The 18,546-nt window shown below is 44.1% G+C and overlaps 1 protein-coding gene across 2 annotated transcripts in view; it reads right to left on the bottom strand.

Moving 5' to 3' along the window:
• CEP76 (centrosomal protein 76) overlaps positions 1-18,546 on the bottom strand; it is a 197,966-nt gene that overhangs the window by 142,987 nt on the left and 36,433 nt on the right. The gene's annotated exons all lie outside the window — the stretch shown is intronic.

Raw genomic sequence — 18,546 nt, 5'->3', positions numbered from 1 at the left:
AAAAACACAGCAGGCTCTACTAGCATCCTAATGGAAAATACTGACCCAGAACTCAGTCAGCAAAATGTATCTGAAGCTCAGTAGGCCACCACCATCCTAAAAGCAATTAACGAGACAAGATCAGCTCTTGACAATAGGACAGACACATTATCAATCAAAATGTCCCTTATAAGTGAAGAAAATGTAGCAAAAAAAGTCCACTGCTAACAAAAAAGCGATAAAAACCGCAAGAAGTAAATTAAAGGAGAGGGAAAAAAACAGCAAATTCCACGTTGCCAGGAAGTAACTGCAACCTTGTGCAAGATCCAAAGACTCTGAAGGAAGGCAAAGAAGAAATAATCTACTCTTCCCTGGCTTCCCAGAATGGCTAATGGTCCGTCAACTGATTTATTCTTTGACAAATGGGTAACAGACGCGCCCAAGAAGTTAACTGTTCTCCATACAGCCTGCACACCTTGCACTGATGCCCCAACCAAAGCTCGAAATTCCAGCAAGAGCAACTCTAACTCGCTTTCTTAATTTTCGTGACAGGAATGCAATCTTTCAGGAAGCTCTAACGAATAACCACACACAGTAGCAAGGCACAAAAATATAACATTTTCTGGATTATACACCTCTTGCCCAATGCCAGCGAAGGTCTTCTGAGGCAGTGAAGAGGTGGTTGTGAGAGCAAGGACTAACATGCATGTTATTCTACCCTGCTAAATATAACATTTTGAAGTACAGGAAAGTTTTCTTTTTCACGGTTTTTGAAACAGCATGGGACTAGATAGAAAACTAGAAAAACAATTTGAATGTTCAAAACACCAGGAGAAGCAACAGGGCAAGCAACACCAGACTGATGTATGAACAACAAATCCATACATGGCCCATGAGTGAAGAGACAATGGAAGAAGAAACAATGACTCGGCTGGGGTACTTCCTAGAAGCAGGAGACACTGTGGAATGGTGTGGCTGACAATGAGGCAAACGCCCACACTTCTTAAAGCAACTACACAAACAAAGCCATCTGGACTATATTTTAGTAGATGACGCTCTCTGGAAATCTCTTATTGACATGGTTGTTCTCCCTCGTTATGATAGTGACCAACAAGCTCTGAGTACCACCTTTTCTACTATTCTATTTAGTTGTAAATCATTGACAACATGGGCCCAAAGTAATGTTTTAACCCTGACCAATGATTATAAAAATGTGAAATGGGATTGGGTGGAGAATGACGTAAACTTCCAGCTATTAATTTATAGAATAGTTGTAACAACGCTTTCTCCACTGAAGCATATAAATATGATATTGGTGGATTTGATCAAACTGCATAGTATCTTGATCACCCGGCTAAAACCCAATTTTCAGATAGCAAGGAGGCGAACAGAGACTGGGAATAGAACATAGAGGTGGTTCTCTAACTCCTGCCGCCCGACTAAAATACAGCTATTGGAAGCACTTAAGGCAGGGAACTACCAAGAGATCAGACAATTCAGGGCTGCATACAAAGTGGTACTTAAAAAACGCAAAAAAGAGTGGGTAACTAAATATTGGAATAGGATGGTTGAAGCACTTTACGAGAAAGATTTTAAATTATTCTGGAAATTAGTGGCAGACAAAAGTAGCTCTCAAGGTGTGGAGAACTTTCCCGTAATTCAGCCTGAAACTTGGGTGACGTATTTTAAAAATGTATACAGAAAACCTCAAGCTAGTAGCACCACTATTCCTTCTTTAAAACCTAATGAACCTCTTCCCAATACTTCTATGGACGGGAGAGTTATATCACCCAAATTCGACCTGGATCTTTTCTCCCTAAAAGAAACAACTCTGGCTCTTCGATCAATACGGAAAGAGAAGGCCCCTGGTCTTGATGGCATCCCAGGTGATTTATATTTGTTTCGACCGACAACTTGGTCTCTGTATCAAAATGCGCTCAGGAAAGAGATACTGAGAGGGGGAGGACTTCCTACCACGTGGCAAGGAGCAATCATAGTCCCTATTTACAAGAAAGGGCCAAGGGAACAACCTTCCAATTATAGGCCTATTAGCCTAATTGATGTTAGTCAAAAGATATTCAGCAAGCAGGTACTGAACAGACTACCGGCTTGGATAGAGGATTCTCATATTCTCTCCGACTTCCAGGCAGGTTTTAGAAAAGGAATGAGTACAATAGATCAGGTATTTAGGTTTAACCTTCTCTGCTGGAAATACTTGTCACTTCATAAGAGCTATCTATATGTAGCCTTTATTGATTTAAAAGCTGCCTTTGACATGGTACCTCGGGATCTATTATGGAATGTCATGGAGAGCTACCAACTTGAAGGAGAATTACTAAGATTGATTAGGTACCTACATGAAGGGACTTACGCTCAAGTACGTTGGTCACAAAGTGGCGATCTAACGGAAGCTATACCTGTCAATAGAGGCATTAGGCAGGGGTGCATTTTGGCATCAACATTGTTTAATCTTTACATTAATGGTGCGGTGGACCAACTGCTACACTGCAACCATGATGCCCCAAGGCTAGCTGGATCCCCTGTCCCCATTTTAATGTTTGCTGACGACATTTTATTAATCTCGAGAACACCCATGGGCTTACAAAATGAACTGGATGCTTTTTATAACTTCTGTTTTACCAGAGGCCTTGAAATAAATCCAACAAAATCAAAGTTCATGGCTTTTAACCCACATAAATCGTTTAGGGGGAAAATGACCATAGCAGGCCAACCAGTGGAGAGAGTCAGCCAATTTGACTATCTGGGGATCAGGCTAAGTGATGACCAACACTGGTCGGCGCAGATTGGGAAGAGTCTGACAGTACTCAGGCAGAGGTCAACAGCGATAGGAAGGAAAATTGGCAGTACCTTGGAAGGGGAGATATCACCCGCCATTACTGTTTATAAAGCAGCGGCAGTTGCAGCTTCAATCTATGGCGCTGAGCTTTGGGGATACACTAACTCTAGGTGTTTGACTATGGTAGAAAACCGTTTCATACAGGATTTCTTGCGGCTACCGATGAGTACCCCTCTCACCCCCCTTAGATTTGACCTAGCCTTAAACGAGATCCATAACAAAATTGCATTAAGACCTCTCATGTATTGGGTTCGTCTTTGGACTTCGGAGTACTTGTCTAACCTCCATGTAGCATTAGATGAGTTTCTCGTAGGTGATTGTGCATTAAAGATCCCTTGGTTTAGACACATCAGAGATATGTGTAAACTCCTCAAGATGGAGGAGGTGTGGAGTACTCCTCATAATTTGACCAAGGAAGTAAAAGAGCGTGTAAAAAGGTGCTACTGGGAGAATATCCTGGTTCAAATCTGGTCTAAAAAGCAAGGCAGTCGGACCCTACAGTTCCTAGACCATAAATGTAGCACCAAATTTGAGGCCTATATGGACAATGTAAATCCTCCCTATACTAAAACACTTTTCATAAAATTTAGATTAGGGATCCTCCTGCTCAAGACATTTACGGCGCGATGGAGAGCGGAGGATAGTAGCTCAATATTTTGTCATTATTGTCAAAAGACAATAGAGTCACTTGTGCACTTTATGTTTTTTTGCCCTAGATATTTGGCACCTAGGAAGAAGTGGATTGCTCCGTTATGTAGGTCAGTGGGGATTAGGGAATGGAATACAGCATTACGCTTTTTGACATCTGACACAAATGACAAAATAGTTTTTTCAGTTGCAAGATTCCTGCAAAGTGCATGGGCTATAAGAACCAGAGAAGTGTTATAATTGCATGTTTTAACATATTGGTCTTAGATTATATTTATTCAGCATAACAAGTTTTAACTGTTTGGAGTTAAGATATAATGGTCTAATAATTGTATATTTAATATTTTAGGATTTTTAGAAAAATTGTTGTTTTGCACGGTTTTCAATAGCTATGTGATCTTATAACTTATTTAGCTTGCTCAATTATGATATGGTGTTCTAGTGTTTACTTTTATGGCTTTTAGCCAAAATAAAGTTACTATTTGATTTGATTTGAACTACACGAACAAAGCTGGATGCAGGGGACAGGACTATGGATTCCCCTCAATTTAGTAGGGTTCTCAGAGGCCAAGTTATGACTGCAACCTGCCAGAAATATAAGTACCTGACCTTTTGTTTCTCAATGATTTACTGTTGTCTGCTGGAAAATGTTGGGTGTTACAGAGGGACAAAAGAGTCAAACTATGTGCCTATCTTTAAACTCAAATCAGTTATAAACTACATTGGACATGCATGTTATGAACACTTGCTCAGGAGACAAGACGTGAGAAAGCTGACAGGCACAGTGCAGAACAAAATAAACCAACAAAGCCCTAAAATTACATGGCGGGAAGAGAAAATAAACTAACATGGAGTGTGGCTTAAAAACTATAAATAAAAAGACATGCACTCTTAGCATATTTAATAACACCAATTGGTGAGGATAGCCGTCCTCCAAAAGACAAACCTGCCTAAAAACAAAAATGAAAAATTAGCAAAGAAATGGAGGGAAAAGATGTACTATTCTTCCTACTCAAGAGGGTAAGTAACAGACTGCTGGGAGCATGTCATTCCATCCATTAAATAATGTGTGAGACACAAGAGGTAAATATGTAATAATATTTGAGACCCTGGATGGACAGGCCCTTTACGTGATTACCTCCTGGCTACGGCTCTATGAACCGCTGGGGAAGATACTGGTCTCTTCCACACCTCTAGCACCGGATCCAGCAAAGCGTCATTAAACGGCAATAGAGGCTCTGCCGCAGCTGAGGCCGGATGAAGCACCTCTGTCAGAAGGTTCTGTTTTGTCTCTGCCACCGGCAAAGGCAGGTCCAGAAAACTAGCTGCCTTCCGTACCACTGCGTGAAAGGAAGCAGCCTCCTCCGTGTATTCCCCTGGAGACGAAAGATCCCACTCAGGGGAAGTGTCCAGCCCACTGGCTGTATCTAGACCATGCAGTCCATCACCCGAGTCCTCTAGTTCTCCTTCTTCCAGGACTCGTTGGTACTCCTGCTCCTCTAATAAACGGAGAGCACGTCTCCTCGAATGAAGCCTCTGCTCGATACGTGGAGTCGACAATGCCTCCGCCGAAGCAGAAGATCGGCGCCGATCTTCAGAAGCCACCGACGCCGCGTCCGGCGCCACAGGTAACTTCGGCGCCGATGAAAGAGCACTCGGAGCGGATGGACCCACCGGAGTCACAGGACGAAATCCCGACGACGGAATGGAAATCTCCGGGACCAATCCCTCCGAAGTCACCGGAGTGGCCACCGGCGCCGACACCGGCGCCGAGCCCACGTTCCCAAAAGGGAGAAAGGGCATAAAGGGTGCCGGCTGTAGAGGCACAGGATCACCCAATGAAAAGGCCAAAGGGCCAGCCGGAGCACCCCCTGGAGCCATCTGTTGGAAGATGGTATACATCGCATTTAGGAATGCAGTACTATTGGCTCCAGGGGTGGGAAAAGCCGGATACTGGGGTGCCTGTATCGAAGGCGACCCCGACGCCGGCCTCGACATCTGCGACGCCAGAGACAACACCAGAGGCTGCACCACTTCAATCACCGACGCCTGTCCAGGTGAAGTCGGTGACGCCGGAGAGGGCAACGGCGTCGATGGATACGGCGTGACCGTGGGACTGACCTCCCAAGTCCTCCGGCGCCGATCCGAAGACCTGGAACGAGTCTCCTTGCTTGAATGGCGCCGTGATTCTCTACGGCGCCAGGAGTCTCGATGACGCCGATGCCTTGGCGAAGAAGACTTCTTATGATGTTTTTCTTTCTTCGACTTCGCCATAAACAACTTCGCCTCACATTCCTTGAGGGCCTTTGGATTCATGTGCTGGCATGAATCGCAAGTCGAGACGTCGTGGTCGGAGCTTAAACACCAAAGGCAGTCGGAGTGAGGATCCGTAACTGACATCTTGCCCCCACACTCACGACAAGGCTTAAAACCCGACTTTCTCTGCGACATTATTACTGCAGCGAAGGACTACGCAGCAAAAAATACACTGTAACCACGAAAGTAACAGTTGCTCCCTCGAAGATAACCGTTTCGAATGCACGGAAAAAAGGGAACTGACGTCGGCACGTCGTCGAGGACCTCTTATTGCCTGTATGACGTCAGACGGCGTCGCGTAGGCTAGAGTGACGTCCTCGTCGACGTGCAGAGACTAGGAAGAAGATTTCCGTTGAATGCTGGCGCCATGGGAGTATTCATTAGGTGAGGAATCCACAGGTAGTTGTATCCATCAGAAGTAGTCGGTTCTTCTACAGCAGAAAGTAATGAAAAGGCAGAAGCCGATGGGGCGACTGGAGGCTAAAACTCTGGAACAAAGAGGACATTATGACAGATGTGCCAAATACTTTCACATCTCATTTGGACCAAATTAGTACTAAAAAGGCAAAAGGTCAAACAGACTATTAGCATGGCTAGTAAAAGGGGAGCAAAAAAAAAAAAAAAAAAAGACCACTTTCTGTGACAACACGAGATAACACTGGGCAAACACAAAACTCCGAAGAGGGCATAAATAAAACATTCTAGACCTACATGGAAGACCTATATAAACAAACTGATACATACCCTCAACATCTTAAAGATTACCTGACAAATATTAACATACCTATTAGATGCACCGCCAACCACAGTATAATTAGCATTTACATTAAGCGAAATTAAAATAAATTTTAAAAAGGGGGGGAAAATCAACTGATTTGGATGGTCCTCGAACAGAGTTTATGAGGAACAGGTGCAATATTGCTAGATTGGATATTAGAAGTCGCCAATAAAGTACTGAAGAGGGTCAATCTCCCAGATGCATCAATCTCAGCAACCCTGGTTCAAGAAAAGGACCCAGAAGCCTGTAGATCCTACAGACCCTTTTCTATGATCCCAGGCGATACAAAAATACTCAGTGGTACCCCGGCCTGACACATTCTAGCAATAGACCTGCATTTAGAACATTCAGATCAAGCTGAATTTATCCAAAAACACAGTATTATATATAACCTACAAAGACTTGCACACAAGCTGCATTCATCAGAAGGATTGGAGGCTAAATTTATGATAGCTGCTAAAGACAGGAATTTCCTTTCCTAATTTTTCGGGCCACGGTTTATGAAATTTATAAATATTTTTACAACAGACCTAATGCTTATGCCAAAATGGACAAATATGTTTAAGATAGTTGGCTACTGTGAGAGGCAGCCAACAGGGATGAATTTGTCACCACTGCTATTTGCTCTAGCAATGGAGCCATTAGTGCAGACATGCGTAGACAAATTATATGAGCAGAACTCAGTACATTCTCGAGCCTGTATATCAATTTGAACAAGTCCAGACTAATACCACTAGGACAATGGGCACGGGTGAGCAGCACTATTCGCTTAAACTTGGAACTACAATGGTAAGACATAGATAATAAATATTCAGGCATAATGGTAATACATCACTAAGGCATAAGCCTAAAGTTTAATATAACCATAACACATGAGCACAAGTTAACAGATAGTGACAGTTTCATCCATAATTCTATCATGATTAAAGTGGTGTTAGTAGAAAGGGCCATAGTTCTAATGTTTCCATATTTATTCCAGAGAGTGTTTACCCCACCTACCCAAAACGTTTTTCCAAGAATGAAACGTTTCAATCACAAGAATGACATGGGCAACCAGTCCAGGATCAAACTTAAAACATTGCAACTACCATACAATAAGGGACGAATGGCAGTGAGAGATATGGAAGCCTGCTACTTAGCAGGACAGCTACAAAACATGGTATACAAGTGGTCTAAAACAGACGACTTTAAGCTATGCTGAAGTGATTGTAGGAAGCTGGCTCTGTATATACTATGCCAAAACGAGGTATAGTGTGCACAGAGTCCAGGGGGTCCCCAGAGGCTTAATGGAGGCTAAAGTAGACAATACTAATGCTCTCTTTTGTGGTAGTGTGGTCGAGTAGTTAGACTTATCAGAGGGTAGTGCAAAGCATGTGTTGTACACACAGTCAAGGAATGAGGCACAAACTCAATGACTAAGTCCAGGCCCATTGTTTTTATATAAGAAAAATGTATTTTGTTACTTTATTACTGGAATCAAAAAGTCTTTGTTGCAGTTAGGTAACGTTGTAAATAGGAATGAAGCATATGTATCAAATGTACTTTGTTTGGTTTTTGCCGGTAAAGCAGTTTATAAGTAAGTAACACTTTTCAATTTCAAAAGTTGACAAAGTGCAATTTTCCATAGGAGTCAATAGAGTCCTGGAGGGGGAAGTGTTAGCACAATTAACAGGAAAGTACATGACTTAGTAATCCAGTCTTCGGGGGTTCGGATGTCCACAGGTGAAAGTTTAGGCGGACCCCAACAGTGCACCACCAGCAACCTAGGGCCGGCTGGCTGCAGAGGTCGAAATTGGTGTTTGGTTTTCAATGGAATCCTAAGAGGACTGGGGGTGCTTGGTAGAAAGAAGATTGCAGGTAATTACCCCCGGTTTCAGAACACAGGCCTGGGGGGTTTAGGCCAGCACCAGGGGGGCCACAGGACTACACCAAACACACATACTCAGCAGCAGAGGGGCAACTGGGTGCAAACGTAGAGCTGGGTGCCCAATAATTTTTAATGGGGGGGGATCCTGGGTGTCGCAAAAGATGCTGCAGACTGGTTCCAGGGGGTCGGTTCCGGGAAACCAATGGCTGCACAGGTAGGAGGTTCACCCACTGGACTTTGCTGGACCCAGGAATGTCGAATTCCTATCGCCCAATGCCCTGGACATACTGTGGGGGGGTCAAGGGCAACAAGTTTTCATGTTTATTTTGTCCTTGGGACAAGTAGGCACAATCCCCGCAGCACAAACCTTTTTGCTGCCAGTTTACAGAGAAGGGAACGGTCTGCAGTTCAGATAATAAGGCACATCCATGTTAATGCTGTTAACATAGGTTGCAGGAGCAACGAAAAACCTTTCTTGCCATCAAAAGAAGACTACGAGATCTCAATATGACATACAGTCTGCTGTTCGCAACGAAATTAAGGATTCAACATGCAGGAAAGGCTTTGTTCTCTCTTATGCCAGGAGAGGCGTGCGACTGGTTGAACACTGGCCAGTTCTTCATCGAAGGCCTCGGATCGACTGGGGATGCCTCCGGCGAGTTAATCACATCCCTCAACTCACTGTCAACGACTACGTAGGATGGAGACAATAGTGGTGAGACCAGAGATGATACTCTCCAAGCTGTGGAGGGGAGCCAGGATTCGGAAGGGGTCTCAGGAGCAACACGCCAATGGGACCGACCGGATCAGTGTTGTGTGGGGGGGAATGAATGCTGCATGGACCTATGCTCCCCAGTGGAGCACATGCAGGGGCGCAGAATTTAATAAAATATCTACTTGTCCATGGGGCAATTTGCTTCTTAAATCTTCCCAAACAATATGTCCCGGGCGTTGGCCGATAGGAATTTCACATCCCTGACATGATTCTTTTTTTTCCCCAGAGGTGACATTTCTGAGACAGTGCACCGTATAGGCAAGATACTGCAGGGCGGTGTTTATGCGGAGTGAAGTACTATTACTGCCTTCCCGTGTACCTTACCTGAGTGATTCTGTTGTCTAAAGTATTTCAGATATTCCCTGCTACTACCAGCTGGGGCGCGGGAAGGGAGCTTGAGTGTCTTGGCCTCGCACCTTCCTTGCAGATCTAGCCTCCAGCATTGCATTATGTTTGGATGATGGTAGGAGGGGCTTTGTAGGTTTCTTTTAAATAGTTACACTATTTTTTACTTCTTAAAAAGGGGGAGTTGTGGCATGGGGCGACGTCCACTGACTTCAGACTTGTCTTTCTCTAGGTGAGGGTGGGGTTGGTTACACTGCCAGGGGTTGGGGGATTTATGGGGCAGTTCTGGGTCTTACATTTGGATTAAAGTGGGGATATTGGTTCTGTTTGTGTGTGTAATGACCCCTTCTGCTATTCAACAATGTTTCAGGATGGGTTGGGAGTCAGTGGATTACAACACCTCTAAAGAGATTTAGGTGCTGCTTTGGACGCATGGCTACTACATTAATCAAACTTCTCACTTGGAACGTTAGGGGTATTGCCCAATTTGTTAAACGCAAGCGGGTGTTTGCCTATCTGAAGTTGTTAGAAATGGGTTCCCTAGCTGAGAGTCAGTTTGCACCCTGTCCAAGTAGGAACACTCACTCTATTCAGGGTGAGGGAGATACACAGCTCAGATAACCACTGCTCACCCCTTGGGTAACTTGGCACAAACAGTCAGGCTTATCTCAGAGGCAATGAGTAAAGTATTTGCACAAACACACACAGTAACACAGTGAAAACAACACAAAAGGACTCCACACCAGTTTAGAAAAATAGCCAATATTTACCTAAATTAAACAAGACCAAAATGACAAAAATCCAACATACATAAGCAAAGATATGAATTTTTAAATTAAAAAGTCTTAATCCACAGAAATCAATGGATGCGTTGTTTTAGCACAAAGTACCTGGTATGCGCCAAAAATAAAGACGCACGAGCGAGTGTCAGAAAAGCAAACAATGCGTTGAATCCTTACTTGCAAGTGAGGCTGTGCGTCGATTGTTTCTCTGCTGGGCAAGCGATGCGTTGATTCTTTCCTCGCAGGGAAGGGATGCGTCGATTTCCAGACAAGCAGCCTTAGGTCCATGCGCTGAGGTCAGAGATTTTGACACCCAGGGTGGAGTGGTTGCATGAACATTCCGACACACTGTGCGAAGGGCACGCATTGAGAATAGGTGCTGAGTCTCAGCAGAAGAGCTCAGAAGAGCTCCGGCACTGGCAGATGAAGTCTTTGATGTCCTTAAGACTTCAGAACAGGGGGCAAGCTCAGACCAAGCCCTTGAAGAAACTTCACGAGCAGGTTTGCAGAAAGCAAAGTCCAGTCCTTTCCCTCTTCAAGCAGAAGCAGCAGCAGGAGGCCAGCACAGCAAAGCAACAGTCAGAATTGGCAGGTCCTCCTCAACCATCAAGCTCTTCTCCTTGGCAAAGGCTCCTCTTGATCCAGAAGTAATGTGAAATTGTGGCATCAACAGTCCAATACTTAAACTCATTTCTGCCTTTGAAGTAGGCAAACTTCAAAGGAAAGTCTCTGTTGTTCCCAAGATCCTGCCTTGCGCCCGGCCCCCGATGCACTGTAGGAGGTCGGACACTGCACTATGGGAGGACAAGCACAGCCCTTTAAGTTGCAGGGGTCTGCTCCTCCTTCCCATTCTAGCCGAAGGAGACCCAGCAGGACATGCAGGACACACCTCATCTCCCTTTGTGTCACTGTCTAGAGTGGATTCGCGAACAGCCCAACTGTCTTTCTGACCCAGACGTGGATTCAACAACCAAGCAGGGGCACAGAACGGCTAAGCAAACAAAATGCACACTTTCTAAAAGTGGCATTTTCAAACAGACAATCTAAAAACCAACTTAACCAAAATATCTATTTTTAAATTGTGAGTTCAGAGACCCCAAGCTCCATATCTCAATCTGCTACCAATTGGAAACTGCACTTAAGACATGTAAAGGCAATCACCATGTTAACCTATGGAAGCAATAGGACTTACAATAGTGAAAAACAAATTTGGCAGTACCTTTTTAAATACACTGCACCCTGCCCCTGGGGCTACCTAGGGCCTACCTTAGTGGGACTTACATGTAGTGAAACGGAAGGTCTGGCGAATGGGTACATTTGCCAGGCTGAACTGGCAGTTTAAAACTGCACACACAGACACTGCCGTTGCCAGTCTGAGACATGTTTACAGGGCTACTCATGTGATGGAGCAATCAGTACTGCAGGCCCACTGGTAGCATTTGATTTATAAGCCCTGGGCACACATGGTACACTATACTAGGGACTCACCAGTAAATCAAATGTGCCAACCATGGAAACACAATTACCAATTCAATTTAGACAGAGAGCATATGCACTTTAGCACTGGTTTGCAGTGGTAAAGTGCCCAGAGTCCGAAAGCCAACAAAAACAGGTCAGGAAAAAATAGGGAGAAGGATGTAAAAAGTTTGGGGATGACCCTGCAAAAAGGGCAAGGTCCAACAGAAGCGCTATAAAATCTCAATTGCGTTTCTTCAGGAAACATGTCTGGGGGGGGACTGTATCACTTTTTTTACAGAAACAGTGGAGGGGTACGCAAGGGCAGTGATGATCTAGGTGACTCCAGGAGTCCCATTCCAATAAAGAGACCACATTGCTGAGCCAGACAGGCGCTATGTCATTTTGCTGGGAGCTCTCAATGGCAGTGAGGAATGCTTTATCAATGTCTCCACTTCAAATTCTGACTGACCAGATTTTTATTCTGGACTCATGAAAGCAGCCTCCCCCTACTTAGATACGGACATTGCCCAAGCAGGGGATTGCAATTGTGTGTTGGGCGGCATCCTGGATAGGGAGCTTCCAAGGGTGCATGCTAAACCTCATCTGACAAGAGCACTCTGAGAAGTACTGCATGGATTACAGCTATCGGACATCTGGCGTCCCTTGAAATTGACATTCTCATGTTATACATTTGCTACAAATACATACAGTCGTCTTGATCACTGCTTTATTTCTAGTAGCATGATCCCTATTGTGATGGGAGTCTCTTATTTAGCCCACTACTTTTCAAACCATTCCCCACTGCTCCTGAGTCTTGGAGGGCAACTGGGACGTTCAGCGATCCCACTATGGCGTCTCCTCCCGGAAGCGTTACTGGACCCTCACCCACCCCCTGTTTGCATCAGTAGTCAGCGAGTCACTGGTGCATTATTTCACTGATAACTGGGGTTCGGTGAGTGTCAGGGCACTAGACCTGGAAGCTATGAAGGTAGTTATGCACAGGTTTGTATTAAAACAACTTATGGGGTGCATCATCAATTGGAAACAACTCAAAGGGTTGGAGACACTGCTCCCTTCTGACCCATAGCAATGCCCACCATAGCGTGAAGCCAGAGCGGAGTTGTTGAAGGATTGGCGTATGCTGGAGAAACATACTTACACTGCTTCAGACAACGGCTCCATATGGAGGGTGATAAACCAGGGGCTCTACTGGCCAGGCTGGTGCACCAGGAGGAGCCCAGGTCCCTCGTGATGTCCCTTTATGATAACTCTGGCATTTTGGTCCACACGCAAAAGACTTTGAAAGGTGTCTTCCATTCTCACATGCAACAAACATATAAGGAACATTTGTGCCCTCCTGCCCATAGACTACAAGATTTCTTAGCGGACCTGGAACTTCCGAGCCTCGACCCAGGAACACTTGGATAGCCTGCTTTCCAGGGAGGAAAAGCTTGCCATGATTTGACACCTTAAGACACCAAAAACTCTAGGTAGCGATGGTCCACCCTTTGAGTTTTAACTAAAATATGCAGACCTCCTGGCAGATAAATTATTGAAGGTGTGCAATGAAGTTCTGCAGGTTGGGAGCTTGCTGGCCAGTATGGGTGAGGCCCTAATAGTTATTGTACCAAAACCAGGCAGAGATCCAAGGTATACTTCGGCGTATCAGCAGATATCCATCCCAAATGTGGATGTTAAACGTCTTAGTGGTCTGCTAGCAGTGCGCTTGCTGCAATATTTGCCAGATCTCATCCATGATGACCAGTCGGGCTTTATCCCCAGATGAAACACTCTTCATAATCTTCGACGATTGACCCATGTCTACCATGCCCCACACTTGCAAGATGATGCATAGGCCCTACCTCTGTTAGACATCGACCAAGCATTTGACTCCCCCAACTGGACCTACCTCTGGCAGGTCCTAAGTAAAATGGGTCTTGTCCCTACCTTTATCCAATGGGTACATCTTTTTTACTCCAACCCCGTCAGAGTTTGATCGGGTGTTAAGGTTTCACAATCATTTCAGCTGAGTAGAGGCACCAAGCAGGTGCTCCTCCTGTTTGCCCTGGCTATGGAACCCCTGTCAGAGACACTATGTAAAGCGATGGGCCCGTGGGGGATCACAATGGGACAACCACTCATGTGGTCTCTATGTACACAGACTACACCTTGATCTGTCTGAGACAACCAGTTTACTCAGCACCAAGTCTACTCAATATCAAGCATGAGTTTGAGGAATTGTCTGGACTACAGATTAATCCAGAGAAAGCCAAGTTGTTCCCCTTCCTTTAGGAAATTGGTGAAGGTCCCGCCAGTGGAACTACATGTTGTAGGATTTTCCTGGACAAATGAGGAAGTGCAATACCTCGGTGTCCGCAGGACTCACACAGCCCACCCTATCTCGCTAAAAATGTGGGGCGAGTGATGGCAGGTCTTCAAGCTTCTACGCGGTTCTGAAAGGAATTTCCCCTTTCCCTTATAGGCCGCATAGCTATTGTAAAAATGATCATCTTACCACAATGCCAATTTACACTTCAGAGTGCCCTCTGTGCAGTCCCTCAACATTACTTTCATACGCTGGATTGTCTAATAGTGGATCTTCTCTGGGGCAACAAACGGAGGTGTGTACAGCTGACTACCTTATAGAGGAACTGGAGCTCCGGGGGCAGGGACATCCCACATTAGAACTTTACTATATGGCAGCTCACTTGCAATACACAGTGCACTAGTTAGGACCCCCCAAAGAATAATTGGAAAAAACAGCTCTTACACAGGACGTATCAAGGACAGTCCCTACTGGTTCTACTCATGAAAGGCTCCTGGGTTCCCCCAGGGTTCTGCAAAGTCAGTCCTGGAGAGCCGGGTCCATGCCAGATTTTTAGCATATCCACATTTAGAAACAAGAGGTTTCAGAAATCTACATTTTTCTAAACGTGGATATGCTAAACTCTTTAGGACCGACTTTGCAGAACCCTGCCCTATACGATTTCCTTATGTTATTCAACAGGTGGCGCAAATTTGCAGGGTGTGGTTCGGCAGGTGATTACACGTGTGCCTTATGAGCCAGATATGCCTCTATGGATTGTACAAATTGCCAACTCTGGTCGGCCCAGAGGTGGAAATAAGGCAACTGCAATACCATGGGGAACTTATGTCCTGGAGGAGAATTCATCACCTGGGATGCGGTTATAGAATCTTTTTCTTTGGGTTTGGGACAATACCTCCAATACATGAAAATCTCAACTGCGGCCCGCATGGTCTGGCCGACCTTTCCCACAGAACCATCCCAGTCTTGCATTCTGATGACCCTATTGACCAAGGCTCAGGGCCGTAGGCTGATCTCTCATATATAAACAGAGCACTGCATGAGGACTTACCGCCATGGACTCTTAATGCTCAAAACATGTGGGATGCCATCCTGGAAACCCCTCTTACACTCAGATTGGGTGAAGGCCCACAAAGGGGTGCGAACAATCAGCTGTAATGCACACATTCAACTCTTACACTACAATTTCATACATCAAACATCACTCACTTACTAGACCAGCTAGCTGTCCATGATGTGGGATCCCCTATAGGAGACTTTATACATATGGTTCAGTCATGTCCCTCTCTGTCCACTTACAGGTGAGAAGTCTTGCAAACTCAAAACAGAACCTCGGTGGGTGTATTGCTCGAGATTTGCCAGGTGCTACTGGGACTACTCCCTTCCCCTACCAAGAAAAAAATAAGTCAGAGGATCCTTCTTCTAGGGCTGGTGCTAGCAAATGACGTATTGCGATTAAATTGCTCCGTCAGACACCGCATATGCACACAGGCTGGTTAAATGATATTTCTGAGTGGGCAGTTGTGGAGGAGACATGTATGTAGGGACAAGAAAGTGGAGGCTTATCTAAGGGTCTGGTCCACTATGATACATGAGCTTAAAGAATCGTAAGGGCTGGATTCTGCAGAGGGCTCCCCCATATGCCATGCTGAGTAACTCTGGGTCCTGCTGGACAGGGGCTTAGGAACCACCTACATTATGGTGGGGTGCTCTATGACCACCTTACACTGCCCAACGCAAATTCCTTTTTTCCTTCCTTACACCACTAACTAGGATTACGCATAGGGGAGCAGGGCAAGGGTGGGTGGGGTTTACGTTGTCTGTTTTTCAGGGTAGTATATGGACAGTTGATTAACCATTTTTTCCTGAGGCGTTTCTCTTGGGTACAATGTGATCTCTTATTGTGTATTTTTTCCTCCATCTCCACTGTATACAGATGATGCCTGTACAGTTATCCCTTCAGTACGAACCTAGGTAATTCCAGCAGATCCCCTGGGCGAGTGTTTCTGTAAACTACAGCATAATGTAATTATATCTGCTTATAAGGATCACAAAATGGAACTGCGGATATATAAGGTGTTTTATGTTTCTTTATTGCTGCACTGTCCTCACTATATCCTGCTGTAATCAATAGAATTTGTTAAAAAAGAACATTATATGGACTCAAGAAGTTTAGGCAACTATTCTTAAATGCTAAAGCAAAAGCAGGTAAAAACCTGCATACATTTGATAATGCTAGAGAACACTATTCATTACATAGGGAACACTTTCTGTTATGTGCTGCAATAGCCAGTGTGGCATGTAACACATGGGAGGGTTTCCCCAGCAACCCGCCAGATTCATGTACTTTACAGACATTAATTTAAGTCAAGCAGGGCAGCTGTTCAATGGTGATACATGTGGAAATTATATCAATGCGTCCAGGTCAATAGCCACTAATATAAGAAAGATGGGAGAAAGATTAAAGATTGCTGAATCCCTGTTCCCAACAGACTCTGAATGGAAAAATATCCTAGAACACATATGTAAAGAAACTGCCAATCTACGATTTAACTGATCCATCTGAAGTGCTTACACATGACATCTTTAACTCTATTATTACACAAGATATATCAGCCAACGTGATCCCAGTTGAACCCCAAATGTACTAATGAGAACACCAATTTATGCATATGATATGGACGTAACCAGTGGCTGTTGACTAACAGACACCTTTTGTAAGCTAACTACAAACTGCGCTAGGAGACATGGTAGCATTAGAATTTGAACAATGTAGATTTGGCTTACACTGACACCCGGAAGGGAAACTGAGGCAACATACAATTGTACTGCGACTGATAATTGCACATGGGTACATTGAAAATAGCTACTGCAATACACTGGTGATGAGCAGAGGGCCCAAATTACTCGCTATTGCTAAAAGATATTTCTGAATGGTCATTCATGAAGTATGAGGGCTGTAAGCATAGATCAGAAACTGGATGAGGACTCATCAACAAGGAAACAATTAATAGATTCTACAGACCCACAGTAGCAGATAATATGACAGAAGGCTCAAGTCAACATACTATCAGATAGTGGATTACATAAGAAACAAAATAGACACATGGTCAAGTTGCTTGATGTAGAAAAACACAGTTTACACTGAAGATTAATTACTCGGTATGAAACCCTTTTTGCTGTCCTGTAAATACTATGACATGATGATTCTGTACGAAGTATGTGAATGTTTGTTTTTATGACATAGGAAAAATGACAGTTACAAATCAACAACATATACATACATTGAGTTGGCTTCGGCCCAGCTCCATCCAGAAAAGTATTCCTCTCTCACTTCATGCTAATGATGGTTTGAAGTACGACTATGCCTACTATAGAGTGAGTGAACTGACATGCATGGGGCATTTTATGACTCAAAAACAGACTGAATCATCTTATGTTAAATTCTTTTTCTCATAGATATATTGTATGAAGGAAACAATACTGAATTTGTTTTTTCTTCAATGCCGCCATAAACAGACCATAATACAGTTCGCTATTGGATTTCCTTCCCATCTGGACCCCACAAGACCTTAGTCCTGCTGGCCAGATTGCCTTTTTGTACAGAATACAACTTCAGCTCCCTGTTCATATTCAGAATACTTACGCCATCTAAGCAGTATACAACAGAATTTCAAGAACCTAGCTGAACCAAGCCGAGCTGTCCAGCCTTGAAAAAGCTAAAGGGCTGCACCAACATGGGGAGAAACACGTGCTGGCTGTGAATCATCCAGCAACATTCTCAAATATTCACCTTTTAACAGGTTTTTGGAGCATAAAAACATCATTAATCAACTTGTAAGATGTCAATGAACTCAAGACCTGACTAGTGTTCACTACAAATAAAGTGAAAATAGGTTATACATTTAGAAGTAACTGCATTTTGCAACAAGCAACAAAACCTCTCAATCTAGAAAATACCTCTGGTAAGTAGAAACGAGGGCAACAAGTTAATTTTATGCCATAGCCTCCAATGACCAAAGAAAACTCCTGTCTCCTTTAATAATGTCCTATAATAGGGCGACCGTTTATGAAAAGCCCCTTGTGGATAGGCATCAATCCAGTTAATAAAACTTTTGGTTACATTTAAATTGGAGTAAAAAGATTATTTGTAGAGTCAACTGGCCACAAACCAGTCACTAGAACTGTGACTAGCACAAAGAGCATAGTTACAAGGACATGCAATCCGCTGATCTTGCAGATGAGTACCGTGCAGATACGTTAATCAGAAGCCCTTTGAGAGAAAAAAAGTTAATTTCAATGAAACGTTTGGTGTCCTGTCCGATTCTCTCCTTCCCAAAAATTATTGTTAATGTCGTGCATACATTCTTTTAAGATAAAATGGTATATGACTGTATGGGTACTTTTTGAAAAAG

The sequence above is a fragment of the Pleurodeles waltl genome, chromosome 2_2 (genome assembly GCF_031143425.1).
Source record: "Pleurodeles waltl isolate 20211129_DDA chromosome 2_2, aPleWal1.hap1.20221129, whole genome shotgun sequence".
In the NCBI taxonomy this organism is placed as follows: Eukaryota; Metazoa; Chordata; class Amphibia; order Caudata; family Salamandridae; genus Pleurodeles; species Pleurodeles waltl.
The sequence above is the reverse complement of the archived record's forward strand: the minus strand, read 5'-3'. Positions and strand labels throughout refer to the sequence as shown.